This window comes from Macrobrachium nipponense, chromosome 12 (genome assembly GCF_015104395.2).
Source record: "Macrobrachium nipponense isolate FS-2020 chromosome 12, ASM1510439v2, whole genome shotgun sequence".
Classification (NCBI taxonomy): Eukaryota; Metazoa; Arthropoda; class Malacostraca; order Decapoda; family Palaemonidae; genus Macrobrachium; species Macrobrachium nipponense.
Genome location: NC_087205.1, coordinates 74,479,176 through 74,494,981, shown reverse-complemented (window position 1 = coordinate 74,494,981; position 15,806 = coordinate 74,479,176). Strand labels below are relative to the sequence as shown.

The window sequence follows — 15,806 nt, the reverse complement described above, 5'->3', positions numbered from 1 at the left end:
AATCTTTTGTGACTAATTTATCATTATTCTAATAATTCTAGATAATTACTAATACGCGGGTTCATCTTCCGTAATACTTAAGTATTAGATGCTAAGAGAGAGAGAGAAATTAGCTCTAATTTGTTTTTATCATACCCTTCGATTTCGTTCAAATGTCATTTTTTACTATATATATATATATATATATATATATATATATATATATATATATATATATATATATATATATATATATATATATATATATATATATATATATATATATATATATATATATATATATATATATATATATATATATATATATATATATATATATATATATATATAGATATGTATGTATGTCTGAGAAATTCATTAAGCCACAGAAATGGATGTAAAAAAAAAGAACGATTCCTAAATATGATCTCATTCTGCACATTTTGTTTATCCTCCAACCCACTCGTTATTTTTTGTTTCCATTTAATTTCGAGATTATTTGTATTTGCCAACTGGCATCATACCACGGGCTCTTAAGAATGAAAAGCGGTTTTCATCAACGAGGATTTATTTTTTTTACTCCCATCATCTTTTTCACAGCGTTTTTCTCCCGCGATTTCAATACACCCTCATTTACTCAGCCTCTCTGATCTCCAAGTAGATTTTTAGCTCCTTACCCATTTTTTCACTCAAGACGAGTTCTATGTTTGGGAGAATCCGCCGGGTAAAATCTTCAAAGATCTTCAGTCATTACGACAGAGCGCTCAAAAGAATCTAGAACACTGGGAAAATATCTCGAGAGTTCTCTCTTTCTTCGCGTGTTAATCAATGATTTCCAAGAACGTTCTTGAATGCGATGTGAAACACCTCCTAAGAGCTTATTATGCATTATAAAGTATCTCATCTGGATCCTCCCCTGAGCTCCAAGCCCTCTCCTCACACACACACACACACACACACACACACACACAGGCATACAAACGAACACGCTCACATTCGCCTACCCACAACTCATCAAAAACTATGGCCCCGACACGCAGGCTTCCGGAGAGAGAACATTTTTGCTGCAATTACCTGGTGTGTGGATCAGTAACATGGAACGATGGCCTTGCATGGCGAGAATCGACTTCCAAACATACATACATACACAGACAGACGCACACACATACACACATTCACACAGAAACAGACAAACGCACAAACACCCAAACGATGGTTCGTTCCCTCATGAATTACTCCTGGAGATATGTGCCGTTTTTCTGGCAGCGAATTACGAGAAACTTTTCGGGTAGGAATTATTCTCAACTCTGTCGCGTAATTCGGGTGGCACGAAACTAATAACTGGACAGCTCCGCATCATTAAGAAGGATACGGAGAAAATGACCAATTCGTTGCAATTTTCACCTTTGCCTCTTTTTTTCAGGGGTTTGTTAGGTGCACGAAAACGAGGTATTCGGTAAACACGATTAAATTTGGGAATCTGCAAAAATACATAACTGAATAAAATGAAAAATGTAATATATTTCAAAAAGATCAAATGAAAACCTATAAATATATACCTTACACTGTCCTGAGATCAATGTCTGGATGGAGTTCTGAAATGCTGTAGGGATTTTCCATTTCCAACGATTACAAGGAAAAATTGAATTACGCTATAACAACAACAACAACAACAACAACAACAACAACAATAATAATAATAATAATAATAATAATAATAATAATAATAATAATGAACCTTATTTTTTAAAAGTGAGTAAGCGCAAAGTAGAAATATAAGCAGTTCCTGCAAAATATTTCATAGTTTTACAAACACTTCATGGTCTTATAAACGGATTTCATTACCAATAGTTTATGGATCAACCGTACTTGAAATTCGTCGTTCATATCTACATTCTAAATACGTTGTCCATTACAGGATTAAGTTCCTTTCGTTCTAATAAATCTACTGTAAGTCTACTCAATATATTATATTCCTCCTCCAGTCGGCTGAGACTTTCTAATGAGTGCCCTTGTTTGCCGAGCTATCCTTTTTTTTTCTCTCTCTCTGTGCACGATTATCCTATTCTAGAAATTCATCTACGTTACTTCCAAGTTAACATTTTAATCCGATGTTCGTCGTACCTCTAATAAATAATGCTTAATGCAGTTCAGAAATACAGATGAACAACTAAAGCATAGAGAGAGAGAGAGAGAGAGGAGAGAGAGAGAGAGAGAGAGAGAGAGAGAGAGAGAAACGGGGCGGGGGTTTGTGGGGAGGGGGATATGAATATATTTAATGGATAAACTACACAGGAATTCCGAATCTCTTTTTGTATGAATTTGTGAGACGTGACCTGTTTCACTTAATGATCACATACATATGAATGAAAGACCTGGAACAATCACTGTCTGTCTGTCTGAATCTTATACGCAACAGATTACAATGAACATGAAAAGGGTTATTAATAAATAAAGAGTGAAAAATAAAAGACATTTAAGGAAATGGAAAGACACCTCATAGAATGGGCATTTAAAGTAACAACTTTACTGTTTGATATAAAGTTTAAATTAAGAAAACCCAGAATAATTATGTCCTATAGCGGATTCTTCATCTTCATCTTCTACTCCAAGTTTTCACGGACTTTCGTTTTCTTTTTATGAATATTAAGGGTCTCCATGACTGGGAGAAGGGAAACGAAGGCAGTTTGGGTGTAATCAGGCAGAAGAAACATATGAAAAAAAGAAGCTTAAAAAAATACCGAGGCTCATTTACTCAACTCATTTGGTCTAACGCTAATGCCTTCGAAGTTCTTTCGTATTTAGTTTGGGTCGGGAAGTAACTCATTTCGGATGATTTACGATCCTTGGAATATGGCTTCCAGTCCTACCAGTATATGGGCCTTTGTCACGCATCGGCCATTTAAACTCCTTCGGACGGACTGGGTGCAGCTACAGACGAAAAAACAAAGAAAAAAAAACATTTGTTGGGGGTGGGGGTTCCTTACGAATGTCGGGGGGTGGAAGAATGTGGGGGAAGACAATGTTTGATCAGGGCTGTTCTTCAGAAGAGAGATTCCAAAGTAAAGATTCTAGGTGAATATTTCATGATGTTTCTCTCACCAGATCGGGAGGCATATTCCATTCCCCTGGAATTGGTCGTGGCGGTGCCATCATTCACTTAACATCCAGTGAAGCATATTTCATCCAGAGAAGTGTCATACTTTCATTTACGGGTCCTTGGAATTCATTTCCCATTCACAGGTCTCCTTGTCATAAGAGCCAAACACCATTTGCTACTCTACGAGTCATATCATATTCACCAGTCTGTCAATCATATACATATGAGGAGTTACTGTGTCATTATAAAAGTCATACCGTCTAAAGTTATGGGTTATTTACAACTTCACGCGCTCCGTGGTAACTGCCAGTCTCCGAGTCATACCATATATCATTCATCAAGTTATATTTCATTCAGCGCACTTCAAGACATCTTGTATAAATCAGTCTATGGCGAAAAAAAAAAACTATAGTCGGCCCCACAATCGATGCCAAATTCTGGAATTTCCAGATTGGCAGTTAAATCTATATGATCAATGATGATATAATGACATAAAAACTAACAAGCACATATACCAGCTGATTTACCATTCCGTGAAAGAGTAAGGTTGGTTGATTTACCTGCTTATTTACTATACACTGACACCGCAATAACGAAGGTCATCAATACTGAATAATGATGGGCGTAATCACACTCTTGCCGAAGTAATAAATTTACAAATTCACACACAGATGGACAGTGACTAGCAGAAGAAACTGAATTCATTTGGTGGTATCAAATTTCCTCTAAAGTAACCGAGTCTCTCAGAGTCTGTAGACAAATTCTGGATGAGAATAGCCAAGGATGACTGAAGACGTTTCAGCGACCTAGTCACTATACTGTGCTGGATGACAACTGTCAAGCAACCAGTCACGTATTTTCATGAAATTTCTATGGAAAACGGGAAATGGTCGAGACCAAACCATTACATTCTGCAAAAAATCCATTTAATACTTTTACGCAAAATTTCATAAATTTTGGAAACAGTCGAGTTGTATTTTCCAAACAATACCTGAACATGAATTCTCGCTTTCATTCCTGAAAATATCGTGAGACCTAGCCATTCCAATAGATAATGGCGATACTTATCATTATCCAGCTATAGGTTTCAAGAAACCGGACCATTATAGTTTAGTATATCACTCACTGAACGCAACATTTCATGAAATTAGCATCGACGTTTGGTGGCGATCATATCCGCGTACCGAAGGAAAGAATTTCATGGAATTTTCTTCCTTGCAACCAAGGACAACAGCTTCCAGACACTGGCTGATAAAAAGAAAGCGCTGAGCATTTTTCTGATGTTTACAGCCAAACTTTGTTGTCTTTCCTTCGCCCCTTTCAGATCTATAATGCAAAAGTCCTAACCCTTCCTTGTGCTCGGTACCAACGCCCCGTTGTTTGCCCTAGGAAATTACCAAGTCGGGTGACATTATTTATGGAAGAGCAAAAACATTTCCGAGAGAGCCTGTCGAAGTGAGCCTAAGCTACCAGCGCTGACTGCTCAACGCCTGAAACAAAATCGGTCTTAGGGGAAATTTAGGGAAATATTTAATTACAAAGTGTTTTAATAAAAGGGTGTCGTTATGGTCCATGATGAAAGAGGATATATAAATGAATGATAATTGAAGAAAGCGATTATAAATTAACAGCTGTGCTCGACGCTTTACTTAAAACAAACTCGAAAGTGCATTCACATGTATAAGTGCATAAAAACGTGCATATATATACATATGCATTATATATATTTATATATATTTTCATACATACATACACACATACATATGTGCGAGTGTATATGCGTACAGATATAAAAAATATGAACACATTAATCTTACCTTAAACAGCCAAACTAGATGAGCATTGACAAACTCTGGAATCAAAGAGGAAAGACGTGTTATAAATGCTATAGATAGGAAAGTGAAAAGAATGTTCGTAACAGTCAACAGTTTACACTAATGATCACATATTGCATGTGGTATATGATGCCAAGTGAAGCTAGATGTGTATTTAAAATACGATCTCTTCCCGCACAAGCTACAAGTAACCTTGCTGGCACAAGGTCTGCTTAGTCACCAATAACATCAACAATTCAGAATCTTGTACTGGTTATGGAAAAAGTAAGAGTAACTTTTGAACTCGGGGAAGAAATTTTGCGTCTGGGATTAAATATGAATAGTACCGTCTTCTCCCCAACCGCCTCAAAGAGGAAGTCTGAGGGCCGTTACCTCAGAAAGGAACTACATCCCATATAAGGAGAGAGAAGTCCAATATCCAATAGGAAAGGCTATTCAGTGGAAATAACAGCGCAGCTAAATAGCTTCTGTTATAGCCACAGGTAGAGACTGCGTATTTTTAAGCACATACAAACATGTTTTGTAGAAGGTTAATTGATCTGAAGCCATACCCACATGTGTGCGCACACACAAACATATATATATATAAGATATATATATATATATATAATATATATATCTATATATATATATATACATATATATATATATATATATATATATATATATATAAATATGTGTCTATGTGTATGATGGGGACTGAGTTGAACGGAACATTCATGTATGTTTGCAATGTGCCATACGTATAAATGGAGCATAGAGCATAAATCCTGATTGGTTTCGTTTGTAGTTTTCCAAGACACCTTGAAGGGGACTGAGAAACTGTTGTGAAAATTTACATTATATCCCACAGCTGACAGTAAAACCGAATATACCTGCAGGTGGAATCAGTAGTCATACCTGACGAGAAAACAAGGAGCCGTTCATTCAATAGCGTGTGTGTTGTGTGTGTGTGTGTGTGTGTGTGTGTGTATTCATATATATTCATTCGCATCTTTTGTTACCAGAGTAGTACACCGAAACAAACTGTAGACTAGCATGGCTGACATACAGAACAGAAAGTCAGGTTTGTTTCAGGAATCGAGTATTCATTCGAATATAAAGTAGTTATATTTCCATGAATGTGCCGGAAATAATGAAATGTTTATTTCATACGTCATCGATTATGTTTAACGCATCCCTTCCAAATAAGGATGATCAACATTATCTTCATGATTTGATAAGACTGAGATATAAAACTACGGTAAATAGTTAAACGCACCGAGAGGCTGTCAGGCTGCACTTTATTATTTGGGGAATAGTTTTATGATTATCACAAATAATCGCCACTTTTCGTTTACTAAAGAGGAACATAAGTTATACCAATAAACTGATGTTAAAACGTAAAACACAAACTATCTTCATTGTCATCAAGTCTGATGACATTCTCGTCAATAGCAGTTTTAATCACATATATTCCAGTATCAGAAAATCAGAATTAAATATGGAATACATATTCAGCATATGATCCATTATACAAAGAATTAAGTAAAAAAAAATCGTAAGGTAAATTCTTTCCTTCGACAACATACAGAAAGGAAAAAGCAGAGGCAGAAGGAAAATGGTGTTGGGAAAATACGAGATTTTTGCTGCATGAAGAATGGAAGAGCAAGTACAGCAGCGGCATTAGTGAATGGGGAGACGAAAGCGGGAAAGGCTCAGGCTGTTTATGTTATCTTTTTTGCTTGTGACAAGCGAAGAGGACGAACGCTGCTGTCTTGTGCATCATTTATGAAAATCTGAAAATAAAAAAAACGCATAAAAAATCGCTCTGTCAGGGAATAAGAGAAAATAATTTCACTTCAAACTTCGAAATATTTTGCTTGTGGCTACCCTGATAAGGGCCAGGTCCGAGGGACATCAAGATTTTCAGAACTTAGTCTCGATGGAAGATCTTCCTAGTGAAGACCAAGCAAAGTACATCGCCTAAATGTCAAATCTCAGCGTTCAGAGCAAGCAAATTGATTGCCCAAGTGGAAGATCAAGCAGTGTATGGCCTGAATGGAAAGGTTCTGCAATCGAGGCACCAAGGCCAAGAGCCTCAGCAGATGAGACAAAGCAATGTAGATCGCATAAATATAAGATGTCTGCAGACAAGACCAGACAAAGTGCAACACCTCATTGGAAAACCTCGTAACTTGAGACCGAGCAAAGTACCTCGCCTAAACAGTCTCAGAAGTTAAGGCCTTAGCAAAGAGTACTACAGAACCAAGCAAAGTGCCTTCTCCTTTAGGCAGTCTGCCTCAGATCTTACAGCCTTAATGAAAATCCAAACAGTCAGAAGCATGGAAATCCCAATGCCAATGGAAAGTCTCAGTGATCATGCCCAAGGAAAATGCATTGCCTAAATGTAATCTTAACAGTCAGGACCAGGGAAGGCACAATGCCTAGATGGAAAGTCTCAGAAGTTGGAGACAGAAATGTGCATTGCCTAAATGGGAAGTCGCAGTATTCGAGAAAAAGCAGGGCATCACACGAATGGAAAGCCTCAGCAGTCTAGAATCAGCAGCATCTCCTTAATGGATATTCTTACCCGTCGAGTTAATTAAAGAAAATTTCTTAAATGTAAAGTCCCAGCAGTTGCGACAAAGTAGAGTGCAAAGCCTAAATGAAGACACAACATTAGACATGCAAAGTGCATAGCTGTAATAAAAAAAAAAAAAACTTTGAAGACCAAACAAAGTGTAATGCTTGAACAGAATCGCAGCAATGAACACTATGCACAGTTCCGGCAGTCACTATCACGCAAAATGCCTTGCTTAAACGGGACAGCCAGCTGAGGCCAAGCAAAGTGTATCACATCACAAACATGCTAAGAAATAAAGCTGATACATATTAGTGTAGAAAAAATAAAAAAACTATTAAAATAAGTGTATAAATTAATTTTTTTTCTTAACTAGAGAGTCAGTTGCTATAATTTTATTTTACAAGGCAAACAGAAAAACCCGAGTCATGTACAGAATAATTAACGAGATTCTTTTATGAAAAATTAGAAAAAAAGCTTTACTTAACACCTTGAAGAATCTGACGAGAAACCGATGACAAGATATACGAATATTTTCAGTGGGAACATAAATAATAAATAAAATGAATAATTATATGACAAATGGTGAGAATCTTGGTGACATTGTAAGGAGGCAAACAGGAAACTGCTGTGACGTCACAGACCACAAATGGGAAACTGGGATGACGTCACAAACCAGTGAAGAAAAAATGTAAAGAAACAATAAATATAATGTTCAGTAATTGTGCTAACGCAATTAACACCCGGAAAACACGCAGCATAATTAAACACGACGAGGAACTGTGTAAATTCTATATAAAATGAGGCAAAACTCAACATGTTTGTAATATTCATTTCATCATTTCATGCTGTCATTAAAAACGGTGGTTAGGGATAAAAATTTATGACTTTAAAAAATACAATGCTCCAGTAAATGATGATGCAAACTAATGAAATTTTGAATAGTAAACTCTTATTCTTGGTGGTATAAAAAAAAAAATGTATGTTGTGCCTGAGTAAAAGACCTGTAGTGATGGATGGTAACTGATGTCGTTGCAGTAGCATTCTGACGCAAAAACTTATCATACCAGTGAAAAGGTGTGTGTGTTTGTGTGTGTGTGTGTGTGTGTGTGTGGGGGGGGGGGGGGCTCTGTTCAGACTTTATTTTCATTATCGAATATGCAGTAACTCTTGCTGGCAGGTCAAGGAACCCGTGATAGACCAGGAAAAGTTTGTCAAACTCAGATTATTACAGATTCGTTTCTGAAATCTAATGAAAGACTATCATTTGTTATTACCACAATAAATTCAAATAAAAATCCCCAAACGCAGGGAAATGGAGTAGTGGTACGAAGGTTCGAAGGATTTTCGATATGAAAGTAATTTATTCATCTACAAATCTACCATGAGTAGACTAATATATTCAGTTTTGTTCGTCATTACTGTTTCTACTTACATTTTCCAAGTGGTTATCAAATTTACTTTAATTTGTATGAGTTGGGAATTAAGTGTGTAGTTTAATAGGCTTAATATGCTTCCAATAGAGAGGCAGAATGGTAAAGTTTAGATAATGTCAAGCGTTTTCAGAGCTGCGACTTAATAACACCACCAGGGTAATTATCTGTCCCTCAGGAGTGGATAGTTAAAGGTACATAATCTATTTTCAAAATCGAATGACAACGATATCCCAGAAAATATACTATGGAAAACGATTCAAAGTGTACTTTTTCAAAATGTCCCGCTGAATGACGGACATTATTTTTAAAAATGTCAATAGGGCTCCGAACGAATAAATGCATTCTTGGCGTGCGTGGTACATCTCTTAGAATCGCTTTAAAGGCAACGACGTATACGTACAATAGATGACTGAAACGACAACAATGAATAACACAATTCATTAGTATGCATTATGGGATACCCTACGCGACACTTATAAAGGGGTACATTATGTAATATATTCTCGATAACAATAATGTATTATAGTTGATTGTCTTTTTCAGCTTTGGCTGCTTTCTCAGTTTGCACCAAGGTCGAGATTTTTCTCTAGAAATTGGTTTACAATTTTTACCACTTTTCGTTTCCCTGTACATGATCCATTTTTATGTTAAACGACTTGTGTGTGTGTGTGTGTGTGTGGGCTTCAAGCTTGGCTACATGAGCAGTACACAGTCTTATTCGGGTAAAACAATGCTCTTCTCAGATGTTTTCATAACGTGAGATTATATCGAAGAAAATAGGCTCTTCATAGGTTATACTTAATTTTATACTTAATTTGCTTTTCATACCTGCAATAACTTTCCTCTGGGAAGCGAATTGGTCTCGTAAAAAGTTGATCGGTTTCTAGAACTAGAGTATTGCCTTTACTAATACCTTAAATAGGCTAATGTATTTTCGTTTCTAAATTCACAAGTCAGTAGTTCCACTTGTAAGAAGCTTTTAGTTTCAGAATACCTGTGACATTTCACTGAACGAAAATAGATTAGTTTCAGGATACATCAACAATTTCCACAGATACCTATCCCACATTTCTTATGGCGTACCAAATGGCAAAGAGTCTTAGATAAACTGGCCCTCATAATTATTATGAATTATAAATTCAATCTAGCATAGGCCATTTCCGAGTGATTCATCAAATAACTTACTTGTATGCCAGGAGGACGATCAGTCCAACAATATGAAGACCATATAGAGTAGTCGTCTACCAATGAAAAATATCATTTCTGGTGCTTGTGTCTATGAAAACTATCAACCTTTTAGTATTTGATGCCGAGGGTTTCCAATTTTTTTTAGCATATCCCGTGAAGATATCGCCCCCTGAGCAGAAACTACATGAAATTCTTGGAAACAACGAAATTTGCGACAAAGTGGGTTCTCACGGTGGGGCGGGAGTGCGCACTGAGCCCACATTTCAACCGTAAAAGCTAATAAAGCGGCAAGCCTGAGCCACAATACACTCCACGTTGCCTGGAGGAGTTCGTTTTGATGTATGCCTCCAACGCCAAGGGATTAATCTTATGTAGCGCTTATTATACCGTGGTTCCGTTGTCATTTGTAAATTTAGCCGTGAACCAATTATCATTCTCGTAGGAAAATTCCGCCATTAATATCACCCATTTTTATGTTTTTTGTAGGCCTAATAAATCAATCGTCATCCTGTATTTTCGTCATAAGTGTGCTGACGTTCCACCGCTATCTTCGTCATGGATATTCTGAGCCATCATTAAGTGCTTTTTTTTTCATTACAGAAATATATCATTTTTAAAGAAGGCACTATTCAGATGGGTTTCGTGTCATATTTGTGGTGTGCAGTTATAAGGCGTGAGAGAGAGAGAGAGAGAGAGAGAGAGAGAGAGAGAGAGAGAGAGAGAGAATCCAAGACCAGCTATCTGCAACAACAAAAGGAAGACCTGATACTTTATCAGTCACAAAATAACGTAATCACCAATATAAAAAGAAATTTTATCATATCTATTAAACAAAACAAAACAGAAATTCAACATTCGTAGGAATCAACACCTCAAGACTAATCAGAAGTATCAGTGACCACATCAATCATTTTACCTTGTAATCTAATAATAATATTCTGTATTGTATATATATATATATATATATATATATATATATATATATATATATATATATATATATATATATATATGCTCATATATGAAATTGTGACGAGGAAATGAGATGAAATTCTTTCCTCAGGCATAATGCATCAAGAAAAAAGGAAAAGAAAAATAGAGGCAGAAGAAAAAGGGCGCAAGGAAACTGCGAGAGTTCTGCCTGCGTGAAGGATGGGAGAGTAAGAACAGCATTCGTGAAAGGGAAGACAGAAGAGGAAGAGGCTTAGGCTGTTTATTTTCCCCTTTTTTTGTGCGTGACGTGGAAAGAAGAAGACGAGCGCCGCTGCCTTGTGCGTCATTAATGGAATTCTGATGAAAATGTAAAAATGGAGAGAGGCGACCGAAAAATCCGTCAGCCGTGAAACATGGAGAAAAAAAAATAATGTCGCTTAGAATTTCGAAAATGTTCTGCATGTTGCCATTCTGAAAATGTGCAAGTCGAAAGACCAGGAAATAAATTTGAACCCAAATCTAGAGGGACAGCCTCAGTCAGTCTAACTCCAGCCTAAATAGGGTGGGTGCAATGCAAAAATGCTGGAAAAAAAGTTAGTATATTTTATATAGGCTGTACTTTTTGATGTTAGGTGTCCATCAGAGGATTTAAAAGTACTCACGTAGTTGGTATCAATCTTTTCTCTGTTATGTTGCCAGATGTTTATGCTTCACCTGTGAAGGTTGGCTTAGCACAATGTTTGTTTCTGTCTCTTCTCCCAAAATAACTCCAACCGCTTTGGGCGGAGAAATCTGCTGAAAAGGTAAAATGGAATGCAAGGAGATATGTAATGGTTCTAATGAAACTAGGAGTATTTCCTTGATACATAATTCAAACTATGTTTAAAGACTGCTGAAATTATCTTTCTACAATGAGCAAAAACTACGTTAAACTCTCTCACATACCTTAGAGAAAATACAATGTATATATGATATTCTAAGGATAAACAGATATATCATATAAAAAATATCATGCAGTCTAAAAACTAAGTTGGTGACACAGTTTGAGTAACTGATATTTGCAAAGATTAGAACTGTTACTGGTGCATTCTTGCTTGGCTTACATTACATGTAAAGATAAGTCATCTAGAAATATGCAATGAATATAAACTAAAAATTCTAACGGGAAAATTTAGTGCCACATTAAAATAGAGACTAGATCAATATACATTGGAAGACGGAAAAGTTGTGGCAGCTTCATGCATAAACTAGTTACAAAATATCATAATTTCATTCAATAAAATATCATCCAGAATGATCTTTTAATCTTCAAAGAATGATAGGAGCCTAAAACGACGATATAAAAAGGGCGAGAGGAAAAAGTCATTAAAGACTTACGAGGAACTGCGATCCCGTTAAAAGTTAGTGACGGGAAATTTTACTGATGTCAGAATTTAATGATGGGAAACATCATCGACGTCGAAACCAGTGAAAACTGAAATGGCAATTATATAAAGTATGGACGGGAAATTATCTCCTGCACTTTATCTTCCACAAATCTCCACTCGCCCCTAGCTTCCCTTTTTATAATTCTGCAAATTCGTGTTGGTCTTCCAACTCTTCCGTAATTTCCTTTCAGGTATTTCTAAATTTAGCCTTCCATCTGAATTTTCCTTACTTTATCGATTTGTTTAATAATGAGTTTTGATTTTGGATATGTTTCTAAATATTAGTAAGTAACGGGTAATTTGCATTACGGAATAACATACGAGAACCCATCTATTGTTTTACCTTGGCTCTCATGACATAAATTCAATGGAGGAGCTTAGTAAAACCATGCAAATCCACAATATGCTTAATCTATAAATATTTTTATCCTTGTTTTACAAAATATATTGTATCTTCACCGCAGACACGCAAATCGCATATGCACGTAACATCGTTTATAGATTTCTTCTTAAATCTACAAAATATTTAGGATACAGTTTCAACGTCATACCATTGATTCACGTTCGTATAGCAAAATACAAATCGTACTAGACATGCACAGTCTCTCCTGCACCTTCTCTTAACCGCCGTTTAACTTCACGGTCATGTTCTACTTGTGTGCTTCTTTGCTTTCCTAAGGTTTGCCTACATCCCGCCTTATTACCCTCCATCCCGATATTTCTTTACATTCAGGTTCATATACATTCTTGAAGTTAAACTAGTCTTCATTGATTGTCTGCTACTCTTAAGACATTGGTTTCTACCACTGTAAATGTACTCTGACATTCAATTTCAAGAGCCTCTTATGTTCATCTTCAAGAAGCTTCACTGTATCAAACTAGATACTCGGTCAAATTTTTACTTTTTAGTTGGGTGCTTTGAATTTCTAAATACAATACGTAGCTTAAACAAACTGATCATGGAAAGTTACTGTAATATAAATAAATTTCCAATTTGGAAAGAGAAATCATCAACATCACAACGCAAAGGTAACGTGAATTTTCGCACTGAAAAGAATGAATGAACTTTAAGTGCCTGACACATCGAAGCGTGCGTAGGCTTCTAATCACACAAAGCACCATCCCGTAAAAGGGGATAGGTAGTGTCCAGGAACCACGTTCATTAATTTCATTCTCCACTTACCTTTTGTAGCCGGCGAAGCAAGTTTACTCCTCCTCCGATTGCTTTGAAAAAGTAAGTCGTTGAATTAATATGCTTATCATTAGAAGCACCGCCATTAAATTTCTTGATAATGCCAAGCGTTTGAACAGCAACGCCTTTAAGGCACGTCATGTTTATTCTTCTGGGGTCCACCAAAGGACGGACAGTAGAGTCCACCAAGAGATGGATAGGAAAATAAGTAAACTATCTACTACAGAATCGACCCGTAGCTGAGACCAGAAGATAAATCTGAAAAGAAAGGAAACAAATTTCATTAAATTACTATTCTGAAACAAATTTCATGATTTCATGAAATCACTATTCTTTCCCGAAGTAAAAACTTAGTGTTTTTGGACAGACCCATTTATAAATCTCTTCTCACCTCACCACCTCTCTATCTCTGTCTCTCTTACACTTACGGGGATTTAGTAGGTTGTCAAACAAATGTTAACCCTAAAATGACTTCATACTAAATCGCATCGCAGCCAAAATGACCTTGACTGAACAATGAACTTTAAAAATTTAAAACTTAACCAAATCTTCGACATTGAATCTCCAGTGACTTTCAGACAAAAATTCTGCGATCAAGCACGTCAATCAATACTACCTGCTCTATAGCATGAAGTGCAATACTAAAATTGACATTGAAGTAAAGTATGTTTTGTGATATCATTCATTCAGCTTCGATTAACCTGCTCTTTTTATTTGCACTTGTAATTTTCATGTTACTTTATTTTCATTCTCTTATATGTGATAATGTGACAGGCTGCAGTTACAGAAAATGCTATGAATCGGCACTGATGGTTTGGTAAAGAATAAACACTTATTCTAGAGTTTTCATGACGTGAAAGATATTCACGTTACAGAATATATTCGAATTGTAATTGAACAATTTTCAGCTCGGTGAATTCTAACATCTGAGGAATTCCCATCGAAATGGATCCACCTGCCTGACGATGTCTTCTAGCCAATGTCAATTTGATTACTACCTGGACCTAAAGAGACACTTTCTTCGTGAGGCTGACGTTTTCCTACTGAATAACAGTTTTGATACTACACATTTAGAGACTTCGTATTTACGAATATATTGACGTAGTGCTCTCGCTTTGGAGAACTAAATAACACGCTTTAACCTTTATAAATCAAGCGAATGCCCAGCAAGACGGTTCTAACTATGTATGAATACCATCAGAGACTCGGCCCTGGCAAATTATCACTATTGCTAAATCGAGAAATCGACCAAATGTTAGCTGTCCTTGAAACTTCATTAAATTTTCCTTCATCCTTCAGAAGCAACTAACACTTTTCGCTCATGTTTTTTTAAAGAATCTTTATAAATTCATATCTAAGAATATGTTATTGTTTAGTTGGGAAAAAAGGTGATAATAAACACTGTAGGCCATCAAAGAATATTTGAGGTAATCAAATTTTCATTTTAAGAGGGTTTGGACAGCGAACATTATTTTCGACTCGAAAAGCTGGTATAATACAAGCAAATGTAATAACTTATAATAAAACATGTTTTCAGGTGGTGTCTCTTTCAATATCTGACTGTGCCAAGGACGATTAATCATTAATGAAACATATCTTGACCTATGTCAAATTGCTACTCAGTCACATTGGATTGAAAATTTAGAAACTTGCAACGATAGGTTTGTGGTTCATATATGGTGCAAAAGATATACTCACAAAAGACAGTAGTAGTAAGTGTCAACCCAAGATTTATAAAGTGATTGGTCAAAAAATGGAAAGAAAAATCCAGTAGCTATAATGTTATGATCTGCGTTACTTGCTAAAACTTGATACAGAAATACTATGCCTGGCAGAACATATTTATGGACTTAGGAATTAGGGAGCTTTCTAAGGAAAAGTATGAAATCTGACTTATCCCGAATTTTTCTAAAATCATTCTTTTGCTTGAAAATGTGGAAGTCGCCTTTATGAATTTATCTATGTATATTAATAATAATCGATTATGGTCCTGAGGTGTGGGCAGACTTAAACGGTCATATAATTATTTTTATTTATTAAAACTATCAAGCGGCAGAATCCTTACTGAAAGAGAAACATTCGCCTTCGTGACCATTCTTGTTTTTATTCGACTTTAATTTATCTCTCTCTGAATTTTTGACGAATATCTTCAC

General features: G+C 36.0%; 1 long non-coding RNA gene across 2 annotated transcripts in view; it reads right to left on the bottom strand.

The window, feature by feature from the left end:
• Positions 1-4,895: 4,895 nt before the first annotated feature.
• LOC135225024 (uncharacterized) overlaps positions 4,896-15,806 on the bottom strand; it is a 41,365-nt gene continuing 30,454 nt past the window's right edge. Inside the window, exons 2-4 of one of the 2 annotated variants that reach the window (XR_010316880.1) lie at positions 13,645-13,911; positions 11,697-11,829; positions 4,896-4,931 (exon numbers count right to left, since the gene is read on the bottom strand). This is a non-coding gene — a long non-coding RNA (uncharacterized LOC135225024). The remainder of the gene's footprint in view (positions 4,932-11,696; positions 11,830-13,644; positions 13,912-15,806) is intronic. The other variant, XR_010316879.1, reaches the window with a different exon arrangement.